This window comes from Ambystoma mexicanum, chromosome 6q (assembly GCF_040938575.1).
Source record: "Ambystoma mexicanum isolate Mex_15411 chromosome 6q, UKY_AmexF1_1, whole genome shotgun sequence".
Taxonomy (NCBI): Eukaryota; Metazoa; Chordata; class Amphibia; order Caudata; family Ambystomatidae; genus Ambystoma; species Ambystoma mexicanum.
In genome coordinates, this window is record NC_090937.1 from 943827936 (window position 1) to 943845536 (window position 17601).

Sequence of the window (17601 nt, forward strand, 5' to 3'; positions counted from 1 at the left end):
AACGGGAACCCAAAATGGCACAGACCTCAAACACATCGGGGGAAGACACAGAAACAGGAGCAGGAGGGGAGACGATGCGGGTAGGGCCAGGACAAGGCTTGAGTAGGGAGGTGTGGAACACTGGATGAATGCACCAGGCGCGGGGAATCGTCAGGCGATAGGCCACAGGATTCAGCACCTTGGACACCCGATAAGGACCAACAAACCGGGGAAGCATTTCCGGCATCCAGGGATATGCAAATGACGTGAGGCCAACCAAAACCGATCACCAACTTGATATGCAGGAGCCGCCACCCGTTTCCTTTCAGCAGCAGCCTTCATAGAAAGTTGGGATTCCTGAAGGTGGACAAGGGTCTGGGCATGAACCATGACAAGGTCACGAGCACAGGCAGTAGCAGTGGGGGTACTGGAAAGCATGAAATCAGGTAATGGAAGTGTGCAGGGATGTTGACCGTATAAGGAGTAGAAAGGGAAAAACCAGTGGAAGAGTACAGGGCATTGTTATATGCAAATTACGCAAGATGCAACAAATTAAGCCAGGTGTCCTGATACTGGAGGGAAAGGCAACGTAGGTACTGCTCCAGAGCCTGGTTCACCTTCTCTGTCTGCCCATCACTCTCTGGATGATAGGCAGAGGAGAATCGTGCATCGATGCCAAGGAGTTTGGTAAAGGCCTGCCAAAACCGAGAAGTGAATTGTGTACCACGGTTTGACACCAGGACCTGCTGCAACCCGAAAAGGCAAAAGACTGACTTAAAGAACATTTGGGCCAATATAGGAGCGGAGGGGATCCCTGTACAGGGCATAAACCGGGCCATTTTTGTATATGAATCTACCACTACCCAGATGGCGTCAAAACCCTGCATACGAGGCAAATCCGTGATCAGGTCCATTGAGACCATATGCCAGGGCCTTGGGGGTATCAGTAGTGGTTGAAGCAATCCCAGTGGGTGACCTCTGCGTGATTTACCCTGAGCGCATACCAAACAGGTGTTCACATAATTCTCCACATCACGTCTCATCGACGGCCACCAGCACCAACGTTTCAGCAGATCTAGAGTACGATGTTGCCCTGGGTGCCCATTGATGGTGGCGTCATGAGACCAATCCAGTACCTGGTTACGGATGTCACTGGTGGGAAAAAAACAGCTTCCCCTGTACGAAAGGCAATCCGTCCTGAAAGACAGAGCCCCATCTATCAGTGTGTGAGGGTGTTGTGTGACCCAATGGTGTATCGCTGACAACATGGTGTTACCCTCACCTGGTTCCCACAGGGGCGTCGATCGAACCCGGACAGCAGCGGCCTCCTCCAATGTGAAGCGAAGGGCAAAGATGGCTGTCTGGACAGACCCGCCTAGTCTCGTGTGCTTCACTCGTAGGAATATTCTCTTGTAGATGGAGAAAGGGATTTAGTCCCGTGGATTTAAGTGCAGACCCCTCCCCACTGCTCCCGCTCTCCCCGCTGGCCACCTCCGATATTCCCACTTAGTGTTCTCACCTTATGTTTTTAATGGATGAGCTCTCCATCCTCCGTGGCTTGCAGGGGTGCGTAGATACCATTTACTTCACTGGTTTGGGGTATTGGAGTTCTGGAAGATTATTGACTCCGGGGTTTACCAAGTTTAAAGAGTTCAATATGTCCAATGCTCACTCTTGTACCCCCTTGGTGATTTTGCGGCAACAAATACTGTCTGGAGGTTGCTGGTGGCATTCAGGTAAGAGTCTGTATTACCCAACACTATCCGGTAAAGTTGCGTGAGTTTAACTTGTTGTTTTGTCCTTCTTTCATAGATGCCGCGTAAGAAGATGCAGCGTATTGAAGGTTAATGCCTCCGGTGGTAAATCAGGTAAGCCTTGTGGTAAAATGATTGTCTTTGTAGTCTCTCTAGACTCACCTCGATATTCCTTTGTCTTTTTCCCCAGGTGTTGAGGATCGCCGAAGAAAATGATGGAGGCAGCGCCGATTCGAAGATGCTGTGGACTGGTGAGAATGGAGCGGCGCTGCAGCTGCGAAGCAAAGCGTGTCGAAGTATGTCCCTTCATGCTCGGAATGGTGCAAGATCCTGAATCAGGTAAGGAATCAGATTAATGTCCGTAACCTAACCTCTTCTCCTATTTTCCCCTTTCTTCTAGGAGCTCCGGATGTGAGGCGGGCATGGCAGAAGACTGGATGCAGGTTTGCAGCCACGGCGAGAGTTACACTGCAGAATGCAGAATAACGCGAAGCGTGTGTTGTAGATAGGGCGTGGTTTAAATAGCCTCAAAAGTAGTCCCAGGTAAGAAGTCCCTAGAACCACACCCGAGTAAACAAAAAATAGTCCTTGCAGAAAAATAGTCCCTTCCAGGTCTCACGTTGGCCTGGATGCATGTGCAGCATGGTCTCCCTGAGGTAAGTGATGACTATGAGCCTGGCGCCTTGGGCGCCAGGACTGATTCCTACTATGAGCCTGGCGCCTAAGGTGCCAGGACTGAACCCAGATAGCCCCTAGCCGGGGCTTCTGAGGTTTTACTAAATGTCTTGATGCCTGCTTCCGGGGCGGATGGGCTTGGTCCAGATGCCCGGGGGCAGTCATCATGACACATGGGTAATGATGGAGTGCAGGCACAGACTACATGACCCTGCTCTAGTAGTGTATCCAGAAAAGACGGGAAGGACACCCCCTCTGGAGATCTAGACAGTACATCCGCCTTTCCGTGGACCACCCCTGGCCTATGTTGGATCACAAATTCGTAAGCCACAAAAAACAGATGCCAACGTACTTGCCGGCTGTTCGAGCATTTGAGGGAAGCCAGGTCTTGCAAGTTCCTGTGATCGGAGTACACAATAGTTTGATACTTAGCCCCCAGGAGGTGATGCCTCCAGACCTGTAGTGCGTCCTTAATGGTCAGGAGCTTTTTCTCGGTGACTGTATAATGTGTTTCAGTCGCCGTGAACTTACGTGAAGGTAAGCCACTGGATGTAGGTGACCAGTAGTTGGGCAAGGTTGTGAAAGCACTGCCCCTAATGCAGATGATGATTCGTCAGCCTCTAGGACGAAAGGGAGATCGGGATCTGGGTGTTGAAGGACAGGAGCGGTGGTGAAGGCTACTTTAAGCGAGTCAAAGGCTGCCTGATGTTCTGTTGACCAGTGGAATGGGACAAGAGGACTGGTCAAGTCAGTTAAAGGGGCCACAATGGACGAGAAGCCAGTGATAAAACACTGGCAAAAGTTAGCAAAACCGAGGAAGGACTGTAGTTGCTTGAGATTCCTCGGAGTCGGCCATTCTGTGATCGCACAGATTTTGGACTGATTCATCACCAATCCCCCTGGGGATATGTGAAACCCTAAGAACTCGACTTCTTCAACATGAAACTGGCACTTTTCGGGTTTAGCAAATAATGTGTTCTTCTTGAGGCAGGACAGCACTTCCTTAACGTGGATGATGTATTCCTCCAAGGAAGGAGAAAATACCAGTATATCATCCAAGTATACTACCACATAAATGTCTAGGATGTCGCTGAATATGTCATTGATAAAGTGCTGAAAAGTGGCCGGGGCATTACATAAGCCGAAAGGCATCAATGTATACTGAAATAAGCCTTGGCGAGAGCAGAAAGCCGTCTTCCACTCATCCCCTCTGCACATACGAATCAGGTTGTATGCCCCGCGAAGGTCCAGTTTGGTGTATACGGTTGCATGTGTCAGCCTGTCTAATAGCGTGGAGATGAGAGGGATAGGGTAGCGGTTTTTGACCGTAATCAAATTCAGCCGCCTATAGTCTACATAGGGGCGGAGATCCCCCTCCTTCTTGGGGACAAAAAATATGGGGCTTGATGCTGGCGAGGAAGAGGGCCGGATATGACCCAAACGTAATGCTTGTTGGATGTACGCCTTCAAGGCCTGCTCATCGGATGGGGACAGTGAATAGATCCAGCCTTTTGGTATTGTGGCATCAGGAATCAAGTCAATGGGGCAATCATATGGCCTATGCGGTGGCAAGCCTTCTGCTGTGACCTTGTCGAACACATACTGGTATTCATGGTATACTTCTGGTATACCGGCTAGGATCGCACCCACCGTGTGCGGAGCCATAGATACGTCCCCCTCATCGATTGCTATATAGGCCACCGCCCCAAGGGCCCTTGCAGGATTGGGTGTACCCTCGGTTTCTACCAGACAGAAGTGTGACAAACCTTGGATTCGAAGAGTACCTGACCTGTACCCCAGTTGATTAGCGGATTATGTCGTCTTAGCCAGGGAATGCCTAAAATAACCCTGAATTGTGGTGTGGCGATTAGGTCGAAGGACAGTGTTTCCTTATGGGTGCCTTGAATGACCACCTCCATAGGGGCAGTCTGTTGCTTGATTGGACCGGAAGCCAGGGACGTACCATCTACAGCCTGTACTGGTTCGGGGTGTTTCTTTGAGATCAGGGGTAGGTTCAGTGTGTTGGCCAATGCGATGTCTATAAAGCAACCGGTAGTCGATCACTATTTGTACTGAATGCACAGAATCACAGATGGGTTTTATCAGCGCCTGGACAACAACTGGTCTTATGGGACCGAAGGAAAAAACAACATCAGAGGGGGTCTGAGGGGTGCTCGTCCTTCCCCCCAATCTCAGGGGCGAGCTTTCTGAAAACCCGGACTCTTATTCTTAGGTCGACGAGGACACTCCTTCATAATGGCCGTTGAGACCACAGTAAAAACAGGCGCTGTCTGTTCTTCTGCGTTCTCGTTCAACATGGGTTATAGGGCTACGTATCCCTCCTACTTGCATGGGTTCACTGGTGGTGTCTGGCGGAGGGAGAGACTGATGAGTAGAAAGACCGGCTTCCGCCCTACGCTCGGTTCTCTGTGGGTCCACCTGCAAGGCCAGATAAACCAAATCAGAGTAGACTGCTGGGAGAGAAGGCACTACTGAGAGAGCGTCTTTTATAGAACTGCACAGACCCCTATAGAACACCACAGCCTTCTTATTCTCGGGCCAAGTGGTTTCTGCAGACAGTTGGTTGAAACATGTTATGTACTCAATGAGGGTCTGTCATCCTTGAGCGAGATCCAATAGTTCCAGGTCCCGAGATTGGGCCTTGTACCTAGTGACAAATACCTTGGCCATCTCACTCACCAAGAGATCAAAATCATATAGAGCCGGGTGATCACTCTCTAGGAAAGGGTTTGCCCAGGTTGCTGCCACGCCAGTCAAGTGGGATAACAAGAAGGCAGCCTTGGTAGTAGAATCAGGAAATGCCTGGGGTCGGCATAAGAAGTGGAGTTTGCACTGGTTTAGGAACGTACGATAACTTCTAGGGTCACCGTGGTACTTCTCCGGAGCTGCTAGAGGGAACAGGGTTGGGACTACCACTGGAATGGGTGGTGCAGGGGGCGTGGATGGCCTGGGTTCTGGGGTGCAGCATCTCCGAACTCGGAATCTGCTGGTAGTGGGTGGCGTGCACTCTGCAAGGAATCAAGGCGGTGGTGGATCGCAGTTGTGGCTGCAGCCATATCCGTTCGAAGGGCCGTGACAGCTTGCATTAAAGCGGCCACGGGATCCCTGACTGAGGCTTCCATAATCTGGACGACCAGCGAGGCTTCACAGTCTGTTAGGACTTGATGGTCGTGCAGATTTAACGAACCTCCGTCCCCAAGTACCGCACGGGCAGATAGTAAGATCACTACCCGCGCAGTCTTTGAGGCCACAGGTGTTCAGTGCCGTCAGACTGGAACCAGGAACGCCGGAAGGACCCCCTGACCACTATAAGGCAAACAATGGTTAAATTAGACACTGACAAAATGAACGGTCTTCAGAATAATCAGGGGTAAATACATGGGCTTACCTAATGGAGGTGGCCTGATGTTTAAGTGAAACAAAGGGGCAGGAGCCAGTAGATAACCGACGGCAGCAGTAGGCAGGTAGGAGTATGAATAGCACACTTGATGTAAAAAGAACACCTGAGCCGACAAGGAGGCGTGAGGGTTGATCCGTAAACAGTCCGGAAAACAATCCGAGGTCAAGAGCCAAGTTGTCAGAGTGAAGCGTAACCAAATCAAGAACCAGGTAGCAAAGCCAACGGTCGAAATCCAGGTAAGACAAACAGCGACGTATCCAGAAGGGCAGAGAAGTCCGTGTAGCAGTCCGTGGTCGAGGTTTCAGAAATCCAAATCAGCAGGGCGCCAAACAGTATTCGCAAAGCAGCTGTGAAGCGTTGCCTTTGCGTTTTCCCAAGCCTTTTAACTGTGAGGCTTTGTCATGTGGCTCGGGTCACGTGGTGCGGGCCCCGTGACACGTGATCCACATGGATAACAGGAACTGCTCTTCCTGATCACGTGACACGAAGAGCTAAGCGCAACAGAGTGTTGTCGATGTCCATGGAAACATCTGGGAAAACGCCATGGTAGCTTCCAATGGAGGAGGGGCCGCAAGGATCCTGGGTTGCAAACCAAACCTCTCCTCTTCTGAGCATGTTGGAGCTGCTCGCCCAGCTGCTGCCGTCGCTGCTGCCGTCGGGTATGTGAAAGGGGACGGGATGTAGAGGGGAGCTGGAGAATGACTGGGGATGACCCGGGTGTACAGGATTGGGGAGTCGGGGCTGGAGACATGACAATTAATGGGGTTTACTGTGGTATAGAGTTCAGCGCCTGAAAAATACTTTTCTGGAGTGCAAGTTGTTGATGAGCTTTTTATCAGAAGGTACAAATGTTTTTGCAGGTTGCCAAGTTCAAGCAATGCCTGATTGAACAAGAAGTTGTTCTGTGACTGTATGCGATGGAGTGGCCGAAACATAGATGTGTTGGCAAATAGATGTTTGAGAGACTTGTAATTGTTATCGTGTGACATTCAGATTGAGGGCATCAGTTAGAGACTGGAATACTTTTTTGCTGCTCTAAATGATCCAGTTGATTTGGTTAAAAATATACAACTGAGAACACGTGTAGAACACATATCGCTGGAATTGTATTAACTTTCACAGTTACCAAGCCTTTTTTGAGAACATTTGTTTTCAATTGTATCATGTTAGTACACTTGCGATGGTAAAAAGAAAATGTGTATAGGTGCACTTACTAAAACCTGTCACTTTAAAAAAAAAGGTTTGATTTAATTTTTATATTATTTTATTGTAATTTGATCTGAATATTTGTTTAATGAATACAAATTGGAATTGAATTCACTCTCGAAGAATCTGATACATTTTACCTGATTAGTAATGTAACCACTAAGTTGCTCCTATTAAGTGGTTGCTAGTGTTTATGAGAGGACTATAAGTACAGACAATAAAGGTTAACCAATTATGGACCTGTAGAGGCGGAGCCAAGTACCCACACCCAGCAGCTGGGGAGCAGGTGTACGTGGATATAGGTCACCTGGCCTAAGCCCCGCCCACCTGGTGCCTTCCTGGTTGCTGCTCCTTTTCACCACTTAGCAAGCCCCGCCCACCTGGTGCCTTCCTGCTTGCCACTTCTTTTCACCACTTAGCAAGCCCCGCCCACCTGGTGCCTTACTGCTTGCCGCTCCTTTTCACCACTTAGCAAGCCCCGCCCACCTGGTGCCTTCCTGCTTGCTGCTCTTTTCCCTACTTAAGGAGCCCTCCAGCCTCTTTTCCTTTGCAGCTGGGGAGCAGCTGTAAATGGATCTAGGTCACCTGGCCTAAGCCCCGCCCACCTTTTTAGCCCTGCCTCTTCCTTCCTGCTCTTAACTCTTAGATGAAGGGTGTCTCTCGCCCGGGTGTCCAAAGTGAAGGGCAGTGAAAGAAAAGTGCTATTGCTGTTTGGACCTGTTCGGACCAGGAGGATCCAGGGTCCGACCCTCTGCTAAGACAGCAGATAATCTTGCACCAACATGTGTTTACACCCTCTGTCCCAACAGGCCATCCCCACCCTCTCTGGTCCCCCCGTGTTGTTCCCTTGTGCACCCCCTCCTTTCCTGCACACAGGAGTCTGTCCTAATACATTCTGGTTTCACCATCACCGTCTTGTGGCCAATGCTGGATTTTACTTTTATGGACTTCATTGATTCACGGTGTGTCACCCTTTCTCAACTCTCATGCTGGACTTCCTTTGCATCTTGTACTCATGGTGGCCCTGAATCATGCTGTTCCATCTTCATCTTGTATCCTGGCTTGGAACATTATGTGTTACTACTGACTTCTGCAATTGTATTTGCTCTCCTCTCTTGCTTCTCCACTCTTTTTGACTGCTTACTCTCTGTTCTCTCCTGCCCTCCCCTCTCCCTTTTCCCATCTCCTCTCCTCCTCCCCTTACTTTCTTCAATGCACTTACTCTATCAGAATTGTCCCTAGACCTACTATGATAGCAACCTCGTCTGTCGCTCCCCTATCCCCTTACTGTTGCCCCCCCTCCCTCCAGCACTATCTGAAAGTTGTCAGGCCTAGTACGATAGTCACTTGTTTTGTTCCTCCCCTCCCTTTCTGCACCCCTCTCCCTCACCTTTTGTTTTCCTCCGGCTCTACCAGAAATGTCGTCAGGCCTAGTACGGTAGTCGCCTGTCTGTTGCTATTTCCTTCCGACTCTCCCCCTCCCTTCCTTATCTATGTCTTAGCGCTTGCACTAAATGTCGTCAGGCCGAGTACGATAGTTCATTTCACATCCTTACTGTTCATGTCCTGTAAGAATGTCGTTGTATTTTCCCTTGTTCCCTTCCTTGCCTTGAAGCGCTTTGAAACAGATTGTGTATAGGCGCTATATAAATAAACTCTCATATCATATCATATCAAAGCTCCTCCCCATGTTGCCTATATGTTGGGAGACTGAATGTGAAACACGTACATTGCCAGTAAGAATACTTATACCGAAAATAATCCTGGCAGTAAGATTCCCATTGAGAAAGCCATACATGCATACGCAACAATATGATGGCCATTTGAATGAAATTCCAGAAGAAGTAGGAAAACTGAGCAAATTGGAAGACTGGTGACGTGATGGAGGGCAGAGGTGATGCACCCAGAAGAGATGCAGAGATGAGTGAACATAAGCATTCTATAGAACCAAACGAGGAGGGGTTAAAGATAAGCAACATATTGAGTTTGAAATTAAGATGTTCATGCTACAGAAATAATGAAGAAGTTATCAAGTCAATTTACAAGTTTACAGTCGCAGCAACGCAAATAGACTACATATTCTTTAAGGCTTGCTATGTCGTGAATAGTTTGTGGTGATGCACCAACGTATATACATAGGAAATGTAAGGACTATGGATGATTCCACAAACGCGCTTTAGCAAAGCTAGATTCCGAAAGCAGAAAGACATTTTCAGTGTGTTGCAGTGAGCAAACGAAAACTGAACCATGGAGGTGGGTCAAAGAAAGGCTTGGTTGGATCAACACCAAGAAGTCAAGGCCACCTTGGGGCTGGATGTGCTTACAAACAATTACAGAACGTGTTACAAGAACAAACTTTCTGTCTTAAGTGAGTGGCGAGAATATCAAAGACGTCAGAGATTCAACAAATAATAGAATTTTAAATGCAGTAGGATTCAAAACGATGGCCTACAGTCATGTGGCTGGATAAAAATAGACACTATGATGAACTGTATCAAAACTAAGATGACAGAGTATGCTATACACCCTCATACATTTCCAAGGCTGAGTTCAAAGGCTTAATTAACTAGTAGGCTGCAAGTGTGATGATAGATGCTAGGGCTAATTGGTGGGAAGCTATGGTTATGACCAGCCCACCAGTACCTGGGTGCCAGCCTGCGTGCTGCTCGCGTAGGTGGAATATTACAAACGGGTACAAGGGTGCCAACCAATTATAGAGGGACATGTAATAGAGAGCCCTATAGTTTGTATAACCAATGGGACGTTTTGTATTTGATGACGTTCGCAGTGACCTGCACTAGAGGAGGGCTTAGTTGCCCCACCCGATGTTAGAGACCCAATCACTTTCCCTGACCAGTATGGAACATATACCTAGAAGTTCCTTGTAAGCCTATCACCATTCCACATAGGTTTTGTAGGTTGAAACATAGGTAGAGGTCAATAGTGACACGTTTGTAGTGTATAACCTGTTTTTTTAATGTGTTGAATTGAGTTTGAAGATCGTGCAAATGCGTTGAAGTTCATTGTAACTCCCTGTTTTAGATAATTGCCATTAAAACAGTTGCCCTTTGCCAACTTCCTGAGTCAGTTTTGATTATTGATGTTTGAGTGATATTCTGCATCTCCATGTGTCTCGAAGTATTGCTGCCTCGTCTTAAAGGGCTGGGCCGGGTGCCCAAGTTCAGACCACGTGGCCAAGGGGCATGAATTAGAGGGACTCTGATACAAATAGGATTTATAGGGGCATAGAAAAGCAGGGGTTTCTGAAGCACCCCAAGTTCAGCCACTTTTGATGTTGGAACATGTCTTAATAAAACCTTGCTAGCTACAGCACTTCAGTGGCCAGCGCTATCCCCTTTCAAATTACGTGTTGACTGGAATACGAATGGTGAGTGATGCAGAATAGTGAGCCAGGCAGTGGATTGGCTGTCCCCATGCCAATCCCAAATCTGGAGCAGGCGGGCCCAGTCCAACGGTCGTCTGCTCTGACATAAACCTGTCCATTACATTTTATATGGTTGCTTTCACAGTTAAATAATTACTTTGACTTTTGCATCATTGTCCAAGTATTACACTCTGGTAGTGGGATACCCCACATCATTCGTTTAACCTTCCTAACATGTTAAATCTAGTATATCCACTAACTCGCTGGTATACCTCCCCTCTCGAGCTCTTCACTCCTCTACCTTCAACTCCCTCAGGGTCAGTTGTTTTTCAAAGAAACAAGCTGGGGGGTAGATCTCTGTCTATGGCGGGGGCCTCCCTTTGGAATAGCCTCCCTGCCACTCTAAAACTTGAGGAGAACCATCTCTGGTTCCGGAAGCACCTCAAGACCTTCCTCTTTTCTTCTGCCTTCGCTCCCCCTCTCCCCTGCTTATCTGTTCTCTCTTGGCACTGTGCACCTGGCCACCCTCTGTCCTTCGAGCCCAGTTACCTGCTCACCCTGCCACCCTCCCGCACTGCCTCTGGGCCACCCACTGCACTGGGGTCTGTATCTGTACCCATACAGTCCCCCCCCTTTTATTCCTGCACTTATCAGGCCTACCCTGTCTGCTGCTTTAAACCTAGCACTTGCAAATTGCTGGCTGCATTACCACTGTTTGTTGCCTTTGTTATTTATTTATTTATTGTAATGTATCTGTTTCTCCTCTGCTTCGCACTTTCCACTTCTCCCTCCTTCCATGTACTTTTCCCCTCCCCCTCTCCCATGCACTTGCGCATTCTCAATGTCACTGAGCCTAGTAAGATCGCTGTTTTGTTCTCCCCTTTTCCCCTCCCTTGCCTAGTTGCGCTCTGAAACACTTGTGTACAAGCGCGATAGAAATAAAATATCAATCAATCAATATCCTCTGTTTAATGACCCACTCATTTGACAACAGGTGTATTTTTGGGGTTGACCATCTTGAGATCATGCCTCATTTAAGCATGAAGTCTCTAGCCTGTAAACATTTTCCTCTTCTCGGAAAGTAACAATAGAGGGGCCGATTCATGGAACAAACGTGCGCCGAAAATCTACGCGCAAGCAGGCGCAAGCAGGCGCAAGCGGAAAAAAGCAGGCGCACGCGCACGCGTGCGATTCATGGAAGTCCCTGAGCGTGTCTTCCTCGGGATGTGCGCCAAACCCGTGCATGGCGCACACGTCACTGCAACATCCTGAAAGACGTGCGCGACGCGTACAGTGAAAGCGCACAACCTGTGCGCATACACTAGAAAGTGGGCGGAACACGGGGCGTAACGCGCGGAATGGGGAACAATTCGCGAAAACAAGGGCGTAACTGGGGATGTACTGCAGGGAAGCAGACGGAACGCCCACACGCAACTGAACCACACGTATTCATGGAATCGAATAGGGCAAAGCCACGCACAGCGAAAGACACGCACAAGCCCAAACATGTCCGCCACACGAAGGCAGGCGGTAGCGTCCGTGCGCATTACAAAAGTGGCAACATGCAGCAATAGTGCCTGTGCGAGCAGGGTACGCGTATCTCAGGGGTGCGTGGGAAGTTCCACACGCGATTCCATCAGGGTACATGTATTTCGGGGTGCGCGTGAAGTTCCACACGCGATTCCATCATGGCACGTGTATTTCAGGGGTGCGCGGGAATTTCCACGCGCGATTGGGCCCGTGCAAGCAGGGTACGGGTATCTCAGGGGTGCGCGGGAAGTTCCACACGCGATATCAGCAGGGTACGTGTATTTCAGGGTGCAGGGGAAGTCACACATGCGATTTCCGCAGGGTACGTGTATTTCAGAGGTGCGCGTGAAGTTCCACACGCGATATCAGCAGGGTACGTGTATTTCAGGGTGCAGGGGAAGTTACACACGCGAAATCAGCAGGGTACGTGTATTCCAGGGGTGCGCGGGAAGTTCCACACGCGATTCCATCAGGGTACGTGTATTTCGGGGTGCGGGGGAAGTTACACACGCGAAATAAGCAGGATACGTGTATTCCAGGGGTGCGCGGGAAGTTCCACACGCAATTCCATCAGGGTACGTGTATTTCAGGGTGCGGGGGAAGTTCGACACGTGATTCCATCAGGGTACGTGTATTACAGGGGTGCGCGGGGAGCACCACAGGTGAATTGCACGTGTGGGCCCTCCCAGGTGTTCCCTCTACACCCTCCACGGCACCTGCAGGTGGCTCACACCACAGGGGCCTACCCTGCACATGTCCTGCAGGCACCCCATCCACCATGGCCATGCCCCCAGCCAACCCACATGTCAACTTGCACTACTGCCCACCAACGCATGACCCCCTGCACCCCCAGCCACCAGGGGCACCCTCCACAGGCCCCGACCCATGTCTCCCACCACCCCCACCCACAAGCCACCAGGGGCAGCCTCCACCAGGCCCCCACCCATGTCTCCCAGCACCCACACCCCCCAGCACTGTGGGGCACCTGCCAGCAGGCCCCCACCCATGTACAACTCAAGTTCCCCACCACCCCCACCCCCCAGCAGTGCAGGGGCACCCACCACCAGGCCCCCACCCATGTCTCCCAGCACCCCCACCCCCAGCCACCAAGGGCAGCAACCACCAGGCCCCCACCCATGTCTCCCAACACCCCCAACCCCCAGTCATCAGGGGCAGCCTCCACCAGGCCCCCACCCATGTCTCCCACCACCCCCACCCCCCCAGTAACCAGGGGCCGCCTCCACCAGGCCCCCACCCATGTCTCCCACCACCCCCACCCCCCAGCAGTGCAGGGGCACCCACCACCAGGCCCACACCCATGTCTCCCAGCACCCCCACCCCCCAGCCACCAGGGGCACCAACCACCAGGCCCCCACCCATGTCTCCCACCACCCCCACCCCCCTAGTCACCAGGGGCAGCCTCCACCAGGCCCCACCCATGTCTCCCACCACCCCCACCCCCCAGTCACCAGGGGCAGCCTCCACCAGGCCCCCACCCATGTCTCCCACCACCCCCACCCCCCAGCAGTGCAGGGGCACCCACCACCAGGCCCCCACCCATGTCTCCCAGCACCCCCACCCCCCAGCCAACAGGGGCACCCTCCACCAGGCCCCCACCCATGTCTCCCACCACCCCCACCCCCCCAGTCACCGGGGCAGCCTCCACCAGGCCCCCACCCATGTCTCCCACCACCCCCACCCCCCAGCAGTGCAGGGGCACCCACCACCAGGCCTCCACCCATGTCTCCCAGCACCCACACCCCCCAGCACTGTGGGGCACCTACCAGCAGGCCCCCACCCATGTGCAACTCATGTACCCCTGCACCCCCACCCCCCAGCACTGTGGGGCACCTGCCAGCAGGCCCCACCCATGTCCAACTCATGTTCCCCACCACCCCCACCCCCCAGCACTGTGGGGCACCTGCCAGCAGTCCCCCACCCATGTACAACTCATGTTCCCCACCACCCCCACCCCCCAGCACTGTGGGGCACCTGCCAGCATGCCCCCACCCATGTCCAACTCATGTTCACCACCACCCCCACCCCCCAGCACTGTGGGGCACCTGGCAGCAGGCCCCCACCCATGTCCAACTCATGTTCCCCACCACCCCCACCCCCCAGCACTGTGGGGCACCTGCCAGCAGGCCCCCACCCATGTCTAACTCATGTTCCCCACCACCCCCACCCCCCAGCACTGTGGGGCACCTGCCAGCAGGCCCCCACCCATGTACAACTCATGTTCCCCACCACCCCCACCCCCCAGCAGTGCAGGGGCACCCACCACCAGGCCCCCACCCATGTCTCCCAGCACCCCCACCCCCCAGCCACCAGGGGCACCAACCACCAGGCCCCCACCCATATCTCCCACCACCCCCACCCCCCCAGTCACCAGGGGCAGCCTCCACCAGGCCCCCACCCATGTATCCCACCACCCCCACCCCCCCAGTCACCAGGGGCAGCCTCCACCAGGCCCCCACCCATGTCTCCCATCACACCCCCACCGCCCAGCAGTGCAGCGGCACCCACCACCAGGCCCCCACGCATGTCTCCCAGCACCCCCACCCCCCAGCCACCAGGGGCACCCTCCACCAGGCCCCCACCCATGTCTCCCACCACCCCCACCCCCCCAGTCACCAGGGGCAGCCTCCACCAGGCCCCCACCCATGTCTCCCACCACCCCCACCCCCCCAGTCACCAGGGGCAGCCTCCACCAGGCCCCCACCCATGTCTCCCACCACCCCCACCCCCCAGCAGTGCAAGGCACCCACCACCAGGCCCCCACCCATGTCCAACTCATGTTCCCCACCACCCCCACCCCCCAGCACTGTGGGGCACCTGCCAGTAGGCCCCCACCCATGTACAACTCATGTTCCCCACCACCCCCACCCCCAGCAGTGCAGGGGCACCCACCACCAGGCCCCCACCCATGTCTCCCAGCACCCCCACCCCCCAGCCACCAGGGGCAGCCTCCACCAGGCCCCCACCCATGTCTCCCACCACCCCCGCCCCCCCAGTCACCAGGGGCAGCCTCCACCAGGCCCCCACCCATGTCTCCCACCACCCCCACCCCCCAGCAGTGCAGGGGCACCCACCACCAGGCCCCCACACATGTCTCCCAGCACCCCCACCCCCCGGCCACCAGGGGCACCCTCCACCAGGCCCCCACCCATGTCTCCCACCACCCCCACCCCCCCAGTCACCAGGGGCAGCCTCCACCAGGCCCCCACCCATGTCTCCCACCACCCCCACCCCCCAGCAGTGCAGGGGCACCCACCACCAGGCCCCCACTCATGTCTCCCAGCACCCACACCCCCCAGCACCGTGGGGCACCTGCCAGCAGGCCCCCACCTATGTGCAACTCATGTACCCTGCACCCCCACCCCCAGCACTGTGGGGCACCTGCCAGCAGGCCCCCACCCATGTCCAACTCATGTTCCCCACCACCCCCACCCCCCAGCACTGTGGGGCACCTGCCAGCAGGCCCCCACCCATGTACAACTCATGTTCCCCACCACCCCCATCCCCCAGCACTGTAGGGCACCTGCCACCAGGCCCCCACCCATGTCCAACTCATGTTCCCCACCACCCCCACCCTCCAGCACTGTGGGGCACCTGCCAGCAGGCCCCCACCCATGTCCAACTCATGTTCCCCACCACCCCCACCACCCAGCACTGTGGGGCACCTGCCAGCAGGCCCCCACCCATGTCCAACTCATGTTCGCCACCACCCCCACCCCCCAGCACTGTGGGGCACCTGCCAGTAGGCCCCCACCCATGTACAACTCATGTTCCCCACCACCCCACCCCCCAGCAGTGCAGGGGCACCCACCACCAGGCCCCCACCCTTGTCTCCCAGCACCCCCACCCCCCAGCCACCAGGGGCACCAACCACCAGGCCCCCACCCATGTCTCCCACCACCCCCACCCCCCCCAGTCACCAGGGGCAGCCTCCACCAGGCCCCCACCCATGTCTCCCACCACCCCCACCCCCCCAGTCACCAGGAGCAGCCTCCACCAGGTCCCCACCCATGTCTCCCACCACCCCCACCCCCCAGCAGTGCAGGGGCACCCACCACCAGGCCCCCACCCATGTCTCCCAGCACCCCCACCCCCCAGCCACCAGGGGCACCCTCCACTAGGCCCCCACCCATGTCTCCCACCACCCCCACCCCCCCAGCCACCAGGGGCACCAACCACCAGGCCCCCACCCATGTCTCCCACCAAACCCACCCCCCTAGTCACCAGGTGCAGCCTCCACCAGGCCCCCACCCATGTCTCCCACCACCCCCACCCCCCCAGTCACCAGGGGCAGCCTCCACCAGGCCCCCACCCATGTCTCCCACCACCCCCACCCCCCAGCAGTGCAGGGGCACCCACCACCAGGCCCCCACCATGTTTCCCAGCACCCCCACCCCCAGCCCCCAGGGGCACCAACCACCAGGCCCCCACCCATGTCTCCCACCACCCCCACCCCCCCAGTCACCAGGGGCAGCCTCCACCAGGCCCCCACCCATGTCTCCCACCACCCCCACCCCCCCAGTCATCAGGGGCAGCCTCCACCAGGCCCCCACCCATGTCTCCCACCACCCCCACCCCCCAGCAGTGCAGGGGCACCCACCACCAGGCCCCCACCCATATCTCCCAAGACCCCCACCCCCCAGTCACCAGGGGCACCCTCCACCAGGCCCCCACCCATGTCTCCCACCGCCCCCACCCCCCAGTAACCACGGGCAGCCTCCACCAGGCCCCTACCCATGTCTCCCACCACCCCCACCCCCCAGCAGTGCAGGGGCACCCACCACCAGGCCCCCACCCATGTCTCCCACCACCCCCACCCCCCAGCAGTGCAGGGGCACCCACCACCAGGCCCCCACCCATGTCTCCCAGCACCCCCACCCCCCAGCCACCAGGGGCACCAACCACCAGGCCCCCACACATGTCTCCCAGCACCCCCACCCACCAACCACCAGGGGCACCCTCCACCAGGCCCCCACCCATGTCTCCCACCACCCCCACCCCCCAGCCACCATGGCCAGCCCCCACCAGGCCCCCACTCATGTCCCCTATCACCCCCACCCCCCAGCCACCATGGGCAGCCTCCACCAGGTCCTCACAATCCCCAATCATGTGCGTTATGGTCAGCCTCCACAGCCAAAAAGCCCTACCAAGTAACCCATTCACCCACATGGAAATGGAAATTACATGTTACACCCCCAATGTTCATAAAGCAAATGAACCCATGTCCGTCACACACAATAGTTGCAATTGAATGGGAAAACACCCAACATGACATGCATGAAACCAATGAGATGATACCACACAGTGAAGTATGAAAACAAAATTGTATTAAAAAAAAAGAATGCAAATGAAATGAAACAAACTACAATGGCAATGAAAAAAAGATAAGCTGCATGTCCGTGTAAAAAAATAAAAAAAACAAATCCTAATCCAAAAAAATGTTGTCCAAAGTCAAATGAAAAATAAAATCAATCCAATGAAGAACTATGTACAAAACATCCAAGGGTCCATGAGCCCAACTGAACAAAGGAAACCTACAAAAAACCCTAACTAAAATGCAACTATATACAAAAAGTGGAGCAGTGTTCGTCGACTCCAAATCATAAGAACCAACAAAGGAAACCTAAAACTAA

The 17601-nt window shown here is 54.2% G+C and overlaps 1 long non-coding RNA gene across 1 annotated transcript in view; it reads left to right on the plus strand.

Moving 5' to 3' along the window:
- Nucleotides 1–6319: 6319 nt before the first annotated feature.
- Nucleotides 6320–17601, plus strand: part of LOC138515571 (uncharacterized) — a 387191-nt gene continuing 375909 nt past the window's right edge. The window contains exon 1 of the long non-coding RNA XR_011282081.1: nucleotides 6320–6488. This is a non-coding gene — a long non-coding RNA (uncharacterized lncRNA). The remainder of the gene's footprint in view (nucleotides 6489–17601) is intronic.